We start from the raw sequence: 12,979 nt of genomic DNA on the forward strand, positions 1-12,979 counted from the left end.
CATAACCGGAAGTAATGCAACCCCGGGGTGCATTTGTTCATTGTGAGGAGAGGAATATGTGTGCAAAGTGTCACCACTGTAGGTCAAACGGGGCATGAGATATGCCTGTTCAAAGTTTTCAAATTCAATCGATTGCTATGGCGCCCCCCTTTGGTTGATCCATGTATATTCCGGTCCAGGGCATCTTGGCATGACCCTCTACTACTATGCAATTTTTCGTAAAAAGCGACCAGTCGGTTTAGGTTTTAAAGTCATTTCAAATGATTAGCTTTTCAAATACAAGCTTTAATATAGCTGCAAGCAGCAATAACGGGGCCAAGCACAACGAACGCATCAAAGCCAATGAGCAAAACACACCATAGCTACATTGGAGCTATGCATGTGAGCATCAATGTCGCCTGACCAGATGAATCAGGTCTAATTCATGCAACAGTATCATCATCACCATGATCATCATCACCATGATCATCATCATCATCATACAACTGCAATCACATTCAATTCATCTGAAGGCGTCAAACGAATGTCAGGTCCTTTTAAGCATCGCATTACATTAATTCTATTTTGGGACATATCTTTTAGGACCTATTTCTCTACATGTCTACAGGCCACATGGTCATTCTCCAGGCCTTCCATCTGCCTGAAAGACCCACCTTTTCCATCAAGTCTCAGTGTGTAGTTTGTTTGATAATTCAGCTATCTGTGAACAACACTCACAACTCTTGTTTCTCTCTAAACCTCACAGTTCTCAGAAGAATGCCCCCCCTACACTTGGTGTAAGAAGGCTATGTAGTCCGTGGGCTACTGTGCTCTCCCAGGATTAAGTGTTTAGATTAAAGGCTAAAACCCTCTCCCTGGTTTAAGTGGGTAAGCTATATACTGCAAAAGGTACACTTTCCAAACTTGACACTCTTTACCACTCTACCATCCAGTTTGTCACACATGACACATACAGTACACACCTCTGCATCGTTACTCTTTGGACAACTAACCTTCATACCCGTCATAACATTCCCTAGTTTAATCTCATTTGCACCCTTCTCCAACTATCACTTCTCTACCTATGTCACATGTGACACTAAATGCCTCTCACACACTGACTCCAACAAAAGTCAGTTCATTTACAATGCCTCTACACAATATCCAGAGTCTTAAAGCACACTTTAAAGATGTACACACACATCAATTCTTTATAAACGCTGATTGCATTTGTGTAACAGAAACATGGCTTACATCTGCCATAGCCACATTTGAGCTATGCATGTGACTGTCTGTGTTGCCTGACTAGGTACATCAGGTTAAATTCATGCAACATCATCATCATACAACCACAATCATATTTCATTCATCTGATGATGTCAAGTGAGTGTCAGGTCCTTTTAAGCATCTTAATACATTTCTTCTATTTTGGGACATATATCTAGGACCTATTTCTCTGCATGTCTATATCCCACATGGTCATTCTCCCGGCCTTCCATCTGCCTGGGAGACCCACCTTAACAATCAAGTATTACTGCAGGGATAGCTTGACAATTCAGTAATCTGTGAACAACACTCACAATTCTTGTTTCTCTCTTAACCTCACAGTTTTCATAAGAATGCCTCTCTCCCCCCCTTACATTTGGTGTAAGTAGGCTATGTAATCTAAGGTCTACTGCGATGTCCCTGGATGAAGCATGTATGCTATAGACCATTCCCTTTCCCTAGATGAAATGTGAATGGTATAGACTACTCCACTCTCCTTAGGCTAATAGTTACTACCCTCTCCCTGGATGAAATGGGAAGAATGGAACTACCCTACAGCATCTAGAAGATTCAAAAACAATCAATAATCTACCCTCTCCCTGGGTATAATTCTGTAGTCTAATTGGCTACTCTCCCTTTTCCTGTGAAGTATGTTATATATAATATAGCTGATAATAGTGTTTCTGGGAGATTGGAATTGTGTCAATTACCTAAGATTTGCTCTTAACATGTTGCAGTAAACCTAGCATACAAGGCTACTAATGACATGTCTGTAATGTTTAAGAAGTCTCACAGTTAAAGTAAGGTAATGTCCATCCAATTGACCTGAATGACTACTGTCAAACTAAAGTGGAGTCCATATGCATTCAATTGTAGTGATCTTGATTATTTCAGTTAAACAAGCACATTCTTCATATAAGAAGAGACGACACATTCGTTTAATTCTAGCAATGAAAATACAATGAAAGTGCAATGGGGGTCCCTTTGCACAACAATGCTTATATAAACATCAAAATGTAATCTGACAGTGTTGTGCCCAATTAGTAATTTCTAAGCATGCCATCAGCTACCCATACAAGCATTATGAACCCCATTTAGCCACGGGGGGCGCTACAGCAATCAATTGCATTTAAGCCACTTTTAAGAATTTTGACTGGTTATAGCGCCACACTTTGGCCTAACTGCTTCATATTTCTTCAGTTACCTCAAGATATGCTCTGGTACTACTATATCTGTTTTCCGAAATACCATCCAAGCGGTTAGGCCTGAACAGGAAATGAGCTCTCTAGCGCCCCCATTCAGTTTAATCTGGCCAGTAATGTTGCCTTTGCCTCGGGCTGACATTGTTGATATGACCACAAGGTTTTGTGGTGTTCCATGCATTCCTTCAGAAGTTATATGCCTTTTTGTGAAAAGCCACACCCTCTGCAATATTCAATTGCTCACAGTGGCTATTTTCATCAAGTTTTTGAAATTATGCCGAGATGGAACTTTAGATATTCATTGCTAGATTCTATATACTGTGCTTCATGTAGATTGACAAAACTTCCTAGGAGAAGATAGATTTCAAGTGTTTTTCTAAAAATGCTTATTTGTTGCTAATTAACCTAATCTGAAGTCATGGCTCCTTGAGGCAAATTTGTTCAACCTGATGAGACATATATGCCTCCAAAGCTTCCAAGAATCTAGCTCCAACGGGGCATGAGATATGACCGTTCAAAGTTTGCATTTTAGCCCCTTTTATGTATTTTGGCTTGTTATAGCACCACCATGTGGCCAATCAGGCTCTTCTTTCTCCAGTCACCATTAGACATATTGTGGTACCACTGTACTGTTTTTCGGAAAACTCTGCATGGCGGTTAGGCCTAAAATGAAAATGAGCTCTCTAGCGCCCCCATTTGGTTTTATTGGGCCAATAATGCAGTGGCCACCTCAGGTTATATCTGCAGAGATGTCTACAAAGTGGCATGGTGTTCTGCACAACCCTTAAGAAATGATACCCCTTTATGGGAAAAGCCACGCCCTCTGCAAATTTCATTGGCTCATAGTTGCTGTTATATTTAACTTTTTCAACTTTTGCCGAGATGGAATTTTAGATATTGTTCCCTAGATTGTGTGTACCGGATGTCATGCAGATTGGTCAAAGTCTCTAGGAGGAGATAGATTTTAAGCGTTTTTCAAAAAATTCAAAATGGCGGAAAATCTATATAACCGGAAGTTATGGGTTCTTGAGGCAAAATTGTTCATCATGAGGAGAGACATATGTGTGCAAAGTGTCATGTCTGTAGGTCAAACGGGGCCTGAGATATGCCTGTTCAAAGTTCGCAACTTCTGTCGGCTGCTATAGCGCCCCCTTTTGGCCAATCGATGTGAGACTTGCTCCATGGCTTCAGGGCCTAAGCCTCTACGACTCTGCCGATTTTCATAAAAAGCGACCAGTCGGTTATAGGGCCTGCCATAGACTTCCATGGCAGATCAATAATAATAATAATAATACCATCAATTACAATAGGGCTTCGCCCCTTCGGGGCTTGGCCCCTAAATATAGCTGCAAGCAGCAATAACGGGGCCAAGCGCAACGAACGCATCAAAGCCAACGAGGAAAACACGGCATAGCTACATTGGAGCTATGCATGTGAGCATCTATGTCACCTGACCAGGTGAATCAGGTCAAATTCATGCAACAGTATCATCATCACCATGATCATCATCATCATCATCATTATACAACTATGTCAAATGTTACATTAAATGCCTCTCTCACACAGACTCCCACAAAAGCCAGTTCATTTATAATGGCCCTACACAATATCCAGAGTCTTAAAGCACACTTTAAAGATGTACACACACATCAATTCTTTATGAACGCTGATAGCATTTGTGTAACAGAAACATGGCTGGCATCTGCCATAGCCACATTTGAGCTATGCATGTGACTGTCTTTGTCACCTGACAAGGTACATCAGGTTAAATTCATGCAACAGCATCATCATACAACCACATTTACAGTTAATTAATCTGATGATGTCAAGTGAGTGTCAGGTCCTTTTAAGCATCTCAACACATTTCTTCTATTTTGGGACATATTTTTAGGACCTATTTCTCTGCATGTCGACATCCCACATGGCCATTCTCCAGGCCTTCCATCTGCCTGGGAGACCCACCTTTACCATCAGGTCTCACTGCAGGGATAGATTGACAATTCAGCAATCTGTGAACAACACTCACAATTCTTGTTTCTCTCTTAACCTCACAGTTTTCAGAAGAATGTCTCCTACCCATACATTTGGTGTAAGTAGGCTATGTAATTGAAGGTCTACATTTCCATCCAATTGACCTGAATGACTACTGTCAAACTAAAGTGGAGTCCATATGCATTCAATTGTAGTGATCTTGATTATTTCAGTTAAACAAGCACATTCTTCATATAAGAAGAGACGACACATTGGTTTAATTCTAGCAATGAAAATACAATGAAAGTGCAATGGGGGTCCCTTTGCACAACAATGCTTATATAAACATCAAAATGTAATCTGACAGTGTTGTGCCCAATTAATAAGTTGTAGAGCATGCCATCAGCTACGCAAACAAGCATTATGAACCCCATTTAGCCACGGGGGGCGCTACAGCAATCAATTGCATTTAAGCCACTTTTAAGAATTTTGGCTCGTTATAGCGCCACCCTTTAGCCTAACTGCTTCATATTTCTTCAGTTACCTCAAGATATGCTCTGGTACCACTATATCTGTTTTCGGAAATACCATCCAAGCGGTTAGGCCTGAACAGGAAATTAGCTCTCTAGCGCCCCCATTCAGTTTATTCTGGCCAGTAATGAAGGCTTTGCCTTGGGCTGACATTGTTGACATTAACACAATGTTTTGTGATATTCCATGCATTCCTTCAGAAGTTATGTGCCTTTTTGTGAAAAGCCACACCCTCTGCAATATTCAGTTGCTCACAGTGGCTATTTTCATCAAGTTTTCTAAATTATGCCGAGATGGAACTTTAGATATTCATTGCTAGATTCTATATCCTGTGCCTCATGTAGATTGACAAAACTTCCTAGGAGGAGATAGATTTCAAGTGTTTTTCAAAAAATGCAAAATTGTTGCAAATTAACATAATCTGAAGTTATGGCTCTTTGAGGCAAATTTGTTCACCCTGATGAGACATATATGCCTCCAAAGCTGCATGACTCTAGCTCCAACGGGGCATGACATATGACCATTCAAAGTTTGCATTTTAGCCCCTTTTATGTATTTTGTCTTGTTATAGCGCCACCCTGTGGCCAATCAGGCTCTTCTTTCTCCAGTGACCTTTAGACATACCCTGGTACCACTGTACCGTGGTTCGGAAAGCTCTGCATGGCGGTTAGGCCTAAACTGAAAATGAGCTCTCTAGCGCCCCCATTTGGTTTGATTTGGCCAATAATGCAGTGGCTGCCTCAGTCTATATCTGCACAGATGTCTACCAAGTGGCGTGGTGTTCTGCACAACCCTTAAGAAATTATAACCCTTCATGTGAAAAGCCACGCCCTCTGCAAATTTCATTGGCTCATAGTTGCTGTTATATTTAACTTTTTCAACTTTTGCCGAGATGGAATTTTAGATATCGGTCCCTAGATTGTGTGTACCGGATTTCATGCAGATTGGTCAAAGTCTCTAGGAGGAGATAGATTTTAAGCGTTTTTCAAAAAATTCAAAATGGCGGAAAATCTATATAACCGGAAGTTATGGGTCCTTGAGGCAAATTTGTTCATCATGAGGAGAGACATATGTGTGCAAAGTGTCATGTCTGTAGGTCAAACGGGGCCTGAGATATGCCTGTTCAAAGTTCGCAACTTCAGTCGGCTGCTATAGCGCCCCCTTTTGGCCAATCAATGTGAGACTTGCTCCACTGCTGCGGGGCCTAAGCCTCTATGACTCTGCCTATTTTTCGTAAAAAGCGACCAGTCGGTTATAGGGCCTTGCATAGACTCCCATGGCGGAATAATAATAATAATAATAATAATAACACTAACAATAACAATAGGGTCTTCGCCCCTTAGGGGCTTGGCCCCTAAATATAGCTGCAAGCAGCAATAACGGGGCCAAGCACAATGGACGCAAGAAAGACAACAAGGGAAACGTGGCATTGGAACCATGCATATGAGTGTCTGTGTCACCTGACCAGGTAAATCAGGTTAAATTCATGCAACAAAAATATGATCATGCAAGTGCAATGACATTCAATTCATCTGACGGCATCAAGTGAGTGTTAGGTCCTTTTTTGCATCTCATTATATTCATTGTAATTTGGGAGCTATCTACATTTTAGGACCTTTTTCTCTGCATGTCTACATGCCACGTGATCATTCTCCAGGCCTACCATTTGCATGTGAGTATCTATATATGTCGCCTGACCAGATGAATCAGTGCAATCACATTGAATTCATGGCATCAAGTGAGTGTGAGGTTTATTTTTTGCATGTCATTACATTGATTGTATTTTGGTACATATGTTTTAGAACCTATTTCTCTGCATGTCTACATGCCACATGTTCGTTCTCCAGGCCTTCCATCTGCCTGGAAGGCCCACCTTTACCATCAAGTCTCAGTGCGGGGATTTCTTGATAATTCAGCTACCTATGAAGAACACTCACAACTTTTGTTTCTCTCTACACCTCACAGTTTCCAGAAGAATGGCCCCCCTACACTTGGTGTAAGTAGGCTATGTAGTCTGTGGGCTACTGTCCTCTCCCAGGATGAAGTGTTTAGATTGAAGGCTAAAACCCTCTCCCTGGTTGAAGTGTGTAAGCTATATACTGCAAAAGGTACACTATCCAAACTTGATACTCTTTACCACTCTACCATCCAGTTTGTCACCCATGCCACATACAATACACACCACTGCACTCGTTACTCTTTGGACAACTAACCTTCCCATCAAACCTGTCATAACATTCCCTAGTTTAATCTCATTTGGACCCTTCTCCAACTATCACCTCTCTACCTATGTCACATGTTACACTAAATGCCTCTCACACACTGACTCCTACAAAAGCCAGTTCATTTACAATGGCTCTACACAATATCCAGTCTTAAAGCAGACTTTAAAGATGTACACACACATCAATTCTTTATGAACGCTGATTGCATTTGTGTAACAGAAACATGGCTAACATCTGCCATAGCCACATTTGAGCTATGCATGTGACTATTTCTCTGCATGTCAACCTCCCACCTGGTCATTGTCCAGGCCTTACATCTGCCTGGGAGTCCCACCTTTACCATCAAGTATCACTGCAAGGATAGCTTGACAATTCAGCAATCTGTGAACAACACTCACAATTCTTTTTCTCTCTTAACCTCACAGTTTTCAGAAGAATGCCCCTCTCCTACCCATACATTTGGTGTAAGTAGGCTATGTAATTTAAGGTCTACATTTCCATCCAATTGACCTGAATGACTACTGTCAAACTAAAGTGGAGTCCATATGCATTCAATTGTAGTGATCTTGATTATTTCAGTTAAACAAGCACATTCTTCATATAAGAAGAGACGACACATTGGTTTAATTCTAGCAATGAAAATACAATGAAAGTGCAATGGGGGTCCCTTTGCACAACAATGCTTATATAAACATCAAAATGTAATCTGACAGTGTTGTGCCCAATTAGTAAGTTGTAGAGCATGCCATCAGCTACGCATACAAGCATTATGAACCCCATTTAGCCACAGGGGGCGCTACAGCAATCAATTGCATTTAAGACACTTTTAAGAATTTCGGCTCGTTATAGCGCCACTCTTTGGCCTAACTGCTTCATATTTCTTCAGTTCACTCAAGATATGCTCTGGTACTACTATATCTGTTTTGAAAAATACCATCCAAGCGGTTAGGCCTAAACAGGAAATGAGCTCTCTAGCGCCCCCATACAGTTTATTCTGGCCAGTAACGGAGGCTTTGCCTCGGGCAGACATTGTTGATATGAACACAAGGTTTTGTGGTGTTCCATGCATTCCTTCAGAAGTTGTATGCCTTTTTGTGAAAAGCCACACCCTCTGCAATATTCAATTGCTCACAGTGGCTATTTTCATCAAGTTTTCTTAATTATGCCGAGATGGAACTTTAGATATTCATTGCTAGATTATATATACTGTGCTTCATGTAGATTGACAAAACTTCCTATGAGGAGATAGATTTTAAGTGTTTTTCAAAAAATGCAAGATTGTTGCAAATTAACATAATCTGAAGTTATGGCTCCTTGAGGCAAATTTGTTCAACCTGATGAGACATATATGCCTCCAAAGCGTCATGACTCTAGCTCCAACGGGGCATGAGATATGACCTTTCAAAGTTAGCATTTTAGCCCCTTTTATGTATTTTGTCTTGTTATAGCGCCACCCTGTGGCCAATCAGGCTCTTCTTTCTCCAGTGACCATGAGACATACCCTGTTACCACTGTACCGTGGTTCGGAAAGCTCTGCATGGCGGTTAGGCCTAAACTAAAAATGAGCTCTCTAGCGCCCCCATTTGGTTTAATTGGGCCAATAATGCAGTGGCCGCCTCAGGTTATATCTGCACAGATGTCTACCAAGTGGCGTGGTGTTCTGCACAACCCTTAAGAAAGTATACCACTTTATGTGAAAAGCCACACCCTATGCCATATTCATTGGCTCATAGTTGCTGCTAAATGTAACTTTTTAAACTTTTGCCGGGATGGAATTTTAGATATCGTTCCCTAGATTGTGTGTAAAGGATTTCATGCAGATTGGTCAAAGTCTCTAGGAGGAGATAGATTTTAAGCGTTTTTCAAAAAATTCAAGATGGCGGAAAATCTATATAACCGGAAGTTATGGGTCCTTGAGGCAAATTTGTTCATCATGAGGAGAGACACATGTGTGCAAAGTGTCATGTCTGTAGGTCAAACGGGGCCTGAGATATGCCTGTTCAAAGTTCGCCACTTCAGTCGGCTGCTATAGCGCCCCCTTTTGGCCAATCAATTTGAGACTTGCTCCATGGCTTCGGGCCATAAGCCTCTACCATCTTGCAAAGTGTCGTAAAAAGTTACCAATCGGCTATAGGGCCTGCCATAGACTCCCATGGCAGATGAATAATAATAATAATAATAACACTAACAATTACAATAGGGGCTTCGCCCTTTCGGGCTTGGCCCCTAATAATAATAATAATAATACCATCAATAACAATAGGGTCTTCGCCCCTTCGGGGCTTGGCCCCTAATAATTAAAGCTGCAAGCAGCGTTGTGGGGGCCAAGCTGACCACGCGAAAGATGTGGTTGAACGAGATTCGAACTCTGCACCTGCTGCTTGCAAGGCCGACTCCCTATCCACTGTGCTATGCCTGATCTTGCAAAGGAGAATTGCCCTAGTCCACAAGGCATTTCAGCCGTTGGTGGCTTTGTCGCCAAATTCAATTGGCTGTCACAAGCAAACGCATTGGAATATCAACAATTCAAATCATTCCTTTGTAGACATTGGTCTCCAGATAATGTGTATTATTTTGTTTTGCAGATTAATGAAAATCTGTAGGAGGAGTAGCATTTTAAGTGTTTTTCACTAAATCCAAAATGGCAGACAATACAATATAGTATGCAAGACGTAATAGGGTTTGTTTAACTCGGCTTGAGCCAAGGAATCATATAGCACCTTGATTTTGAAAATTGGACTTACGGTTCAAAAGTGGCGTGCATAAATGCATTGGCAACTTTGACATGTTGGTGGCGCTAGAGTGTAGGAGCTGAGGACATGGGTCTTGGTGAGAGGGGTCATGGGACTGTCCCGAATCAGTGTGCCAAATTTCATAACTTTCTACCATACGGTTCTATGGGCTGCCATAGACTCCAATGGCAGAAGAGTATAATAAAGAAAGAAAGAAAAAAAAAGAGGATGATAATAAGAAAAGGTAGAAACATAATGGTGCAAGTACAAGGCTAGACTGACGTGGCGACATGTTTGACAAGGGTCAAGGATGGTTCCGAGAATTTCAAAAGTCACACATATTACTTACTCTGAACAATAGGCACACGAGTCCCTGGTCTGTGAGCCAAATTTCACAACTTTTAACTGGCAGGAGCGACCGACAATGATTCTGTTGTCTGCCATTGACTTCCACAGCAGCATAATTACAATAATTATAAAAATGCACTTTGGATGAACGGGAATCGAACCCTGAACTCGCTGCTTGCGAGACTGACGCGCTACCCGCTATGCCACGACAGATCTTGCAAACGCACTTTGCAGATTTGAGTGGATAATGTCAGCTTTTGCTTCCACTTGGTAGAGTGAGTCTTGAGTACTAAATGAATGTCACCTGGTAGGGTTGCTTCCTCTCGGTTGAGTGAGAGGGGGTGTCATCGTTTTAATTGGCACACCTGTCCTCAATAAATAAGACCAGCACCTGCCCTCACATCTAGAAAACGGAGAGAAGACGAGGTATGTTTGTTTCTCCAGTGGCTACCTTGATCATATAGACTTATATATGAAACCTGAATGTAGGTTATGCAAATGTTAAATGTGTAAATATCCATCACACTTGCATAAGCTGTTATTGTTCATCCTGGAACACAAGATAAAATATAAATTGGTATTGGTCTCGTGAAAAAGAGATTGATGGCCGCGACAATGTGCTGCGCTGACTTGGCCATATTGAGGATGAGAATAGCAAAACAAAAGCAATAGCCTACATGCCTACGATTGACCGCTTATCACCCATAACAATAATTGTATTATAATAAAATATTCATCCTGTCTCTTACCGATGTTTACCACTAGCAGAAGAGTCTGCTTTGGTGACGGACCTCTGGCGTTTTGGGCATCCCCCAAAATCCTTGCAGCAAAATATGACTAATTCTTGTTAGAGTAGGCGCTTGATTGACAGTTGCCATGACTTGCCCTGGTTTAACTAGCTGTTGTAAATCATATTTTTGAAATAGCTAGTGTAGTTTTTCTAAATTGCGCCATCTATTTTCGGGCACAGGAATTGTAGCTATATTCAGTCTGACCAGAAGCAGGGATAAAAACGTATCCCCACCGGCGATAAAAATGAATTATCAGAGGAGGGGATATCAAAACCAGAGGTGGGGAAATCCCCCCCAGCAATTTGCACGCTGCCTATTTCTCTAGTTGTTTGTGGCCGCATGGCAGCTATGCTAGCATACAAAGGAAAGTGTGTGGGAAGGCATCTTTGATTAATTTCAAATATTGTAGTAAAATATTGAGGTCCATGCAACAATTTAACCAAAATGTCCTATATTATGCTTAAGTTGCACTGTATCAGAGTTTGGTTGGTGGTATTCATGCAGCATGATTAAGAAAGAGTTTAGATTGTGTAGGATGGTCAAATGCCACTTTGAATGTAGGTTTCCAAATGTTAAATGTGTAAATATCCATCACACTTGCATAAGGAAACAGCATAAACATGCCACTGTTTTATAACCAAGAACATAATACTCCTCATGTCAGCTTTAAATCTAGCTTTATTAATGTTGAATTTTAAACTGCATAAATGTACAATGCTAAATATTTTAGACAATTAATGCACAAATTAAAAGAGCCTGCTACTGTAAAATGGTAATAATAAAACAGTTGAGATATTCTCTCCCAAATGGCATACATAGGGCAAGGGCATACATATCTGAGCCAGGTCCTAGACTATGGGGAACACTCATGCATACTGTTTGTTTTCTTTCCAGATGCCAAAAAGAAGCAAAAAGTCACGAGCTGCCATTAAGAGACACGTGGAGACACGTGCCTCGGCTGAGGATTTTCTGACTCCTCATAAAAAAAACTTAGAAACAACGCACTCACAGAGTGAAACCCAAACGCACTCACAGAGTGAAACCCCAACGCACTCACAGAGTGAAACCCCAACGCACTCACAGAGTGAAACCCCAACGCACTCACAGAGTGAAACAACGCACTCACAGAGTGCAACGCACTCACAGAGTGAAACAACAACGCACTCACAGAGTGAAACAACAACGCACTCACAGAGTGAAACAACGCACTCACAGAGTGCAACGCACTCACAGAGTGAAACAACAACGCACTCACAGAGTGAAAACGCATCCCCCTGTACGACCCTCTGTACGACCCTCTGTACGACCCTCTGTAAGAAACCTGTGAAACTTGTGAATCCAAAGCACTACCAGACTGAAACACTAACCGTGGTAAAAGAACATCCTGTTGTTACTGATGATTCATTCTCTTTAACTCAATCTGTTGATTTTCCAGAGAGGTCTGTGTTATTGGGATCTTTTCACCAAGGTCATCCACAGTTTCAAGATGTACGTAACAAGCAGTGTGGTGCAATCAGTCTGACTGCAATTTTGAAGTGCAAGATGAACAGTGTGCTGACTTGGGAGACTCAAGATTTGGATGATGTTCTTGTGAAAGGGACTGATCTGTATAAGTCAATGAGAGCTGAAGGTAAGATAAGCGACCATGTTCAAGAAAGGGGTTACATTGCTGTCTCTGAATTACCACGGCAACACATATTATGGAATTCTGTTTTCTCAATTAACTTTGCTGATTCTTTCGCTGGATTTGTTCTAGTTGATGATTATGATGATGCGGTACGTGATGTTGCCATGCCATTTGATGTAGCATTACAACGGACACTGCTGAGTAATGACGCATGCCTCTTAACCATTTGTGCTAATACATGTGCTATTGTGAAAGCAGGATCTTGGTTTGCGGTCATTGATTCACATGCTAATAGAAATGTTAATCA

Source organism: Borostomias antarcticus, assembly GCF_949987555.1.
Source record: "Borostomias antarcticus genome assembly, chromosome: 5".
Classification (NCBI taxonomy): domain Eukaryota; kingdom Metazoa; phylum Chordata; class Actinopteri; order Stomiiformes; family Stomiidae; genus Borostomias; species Borostomias antarcticus.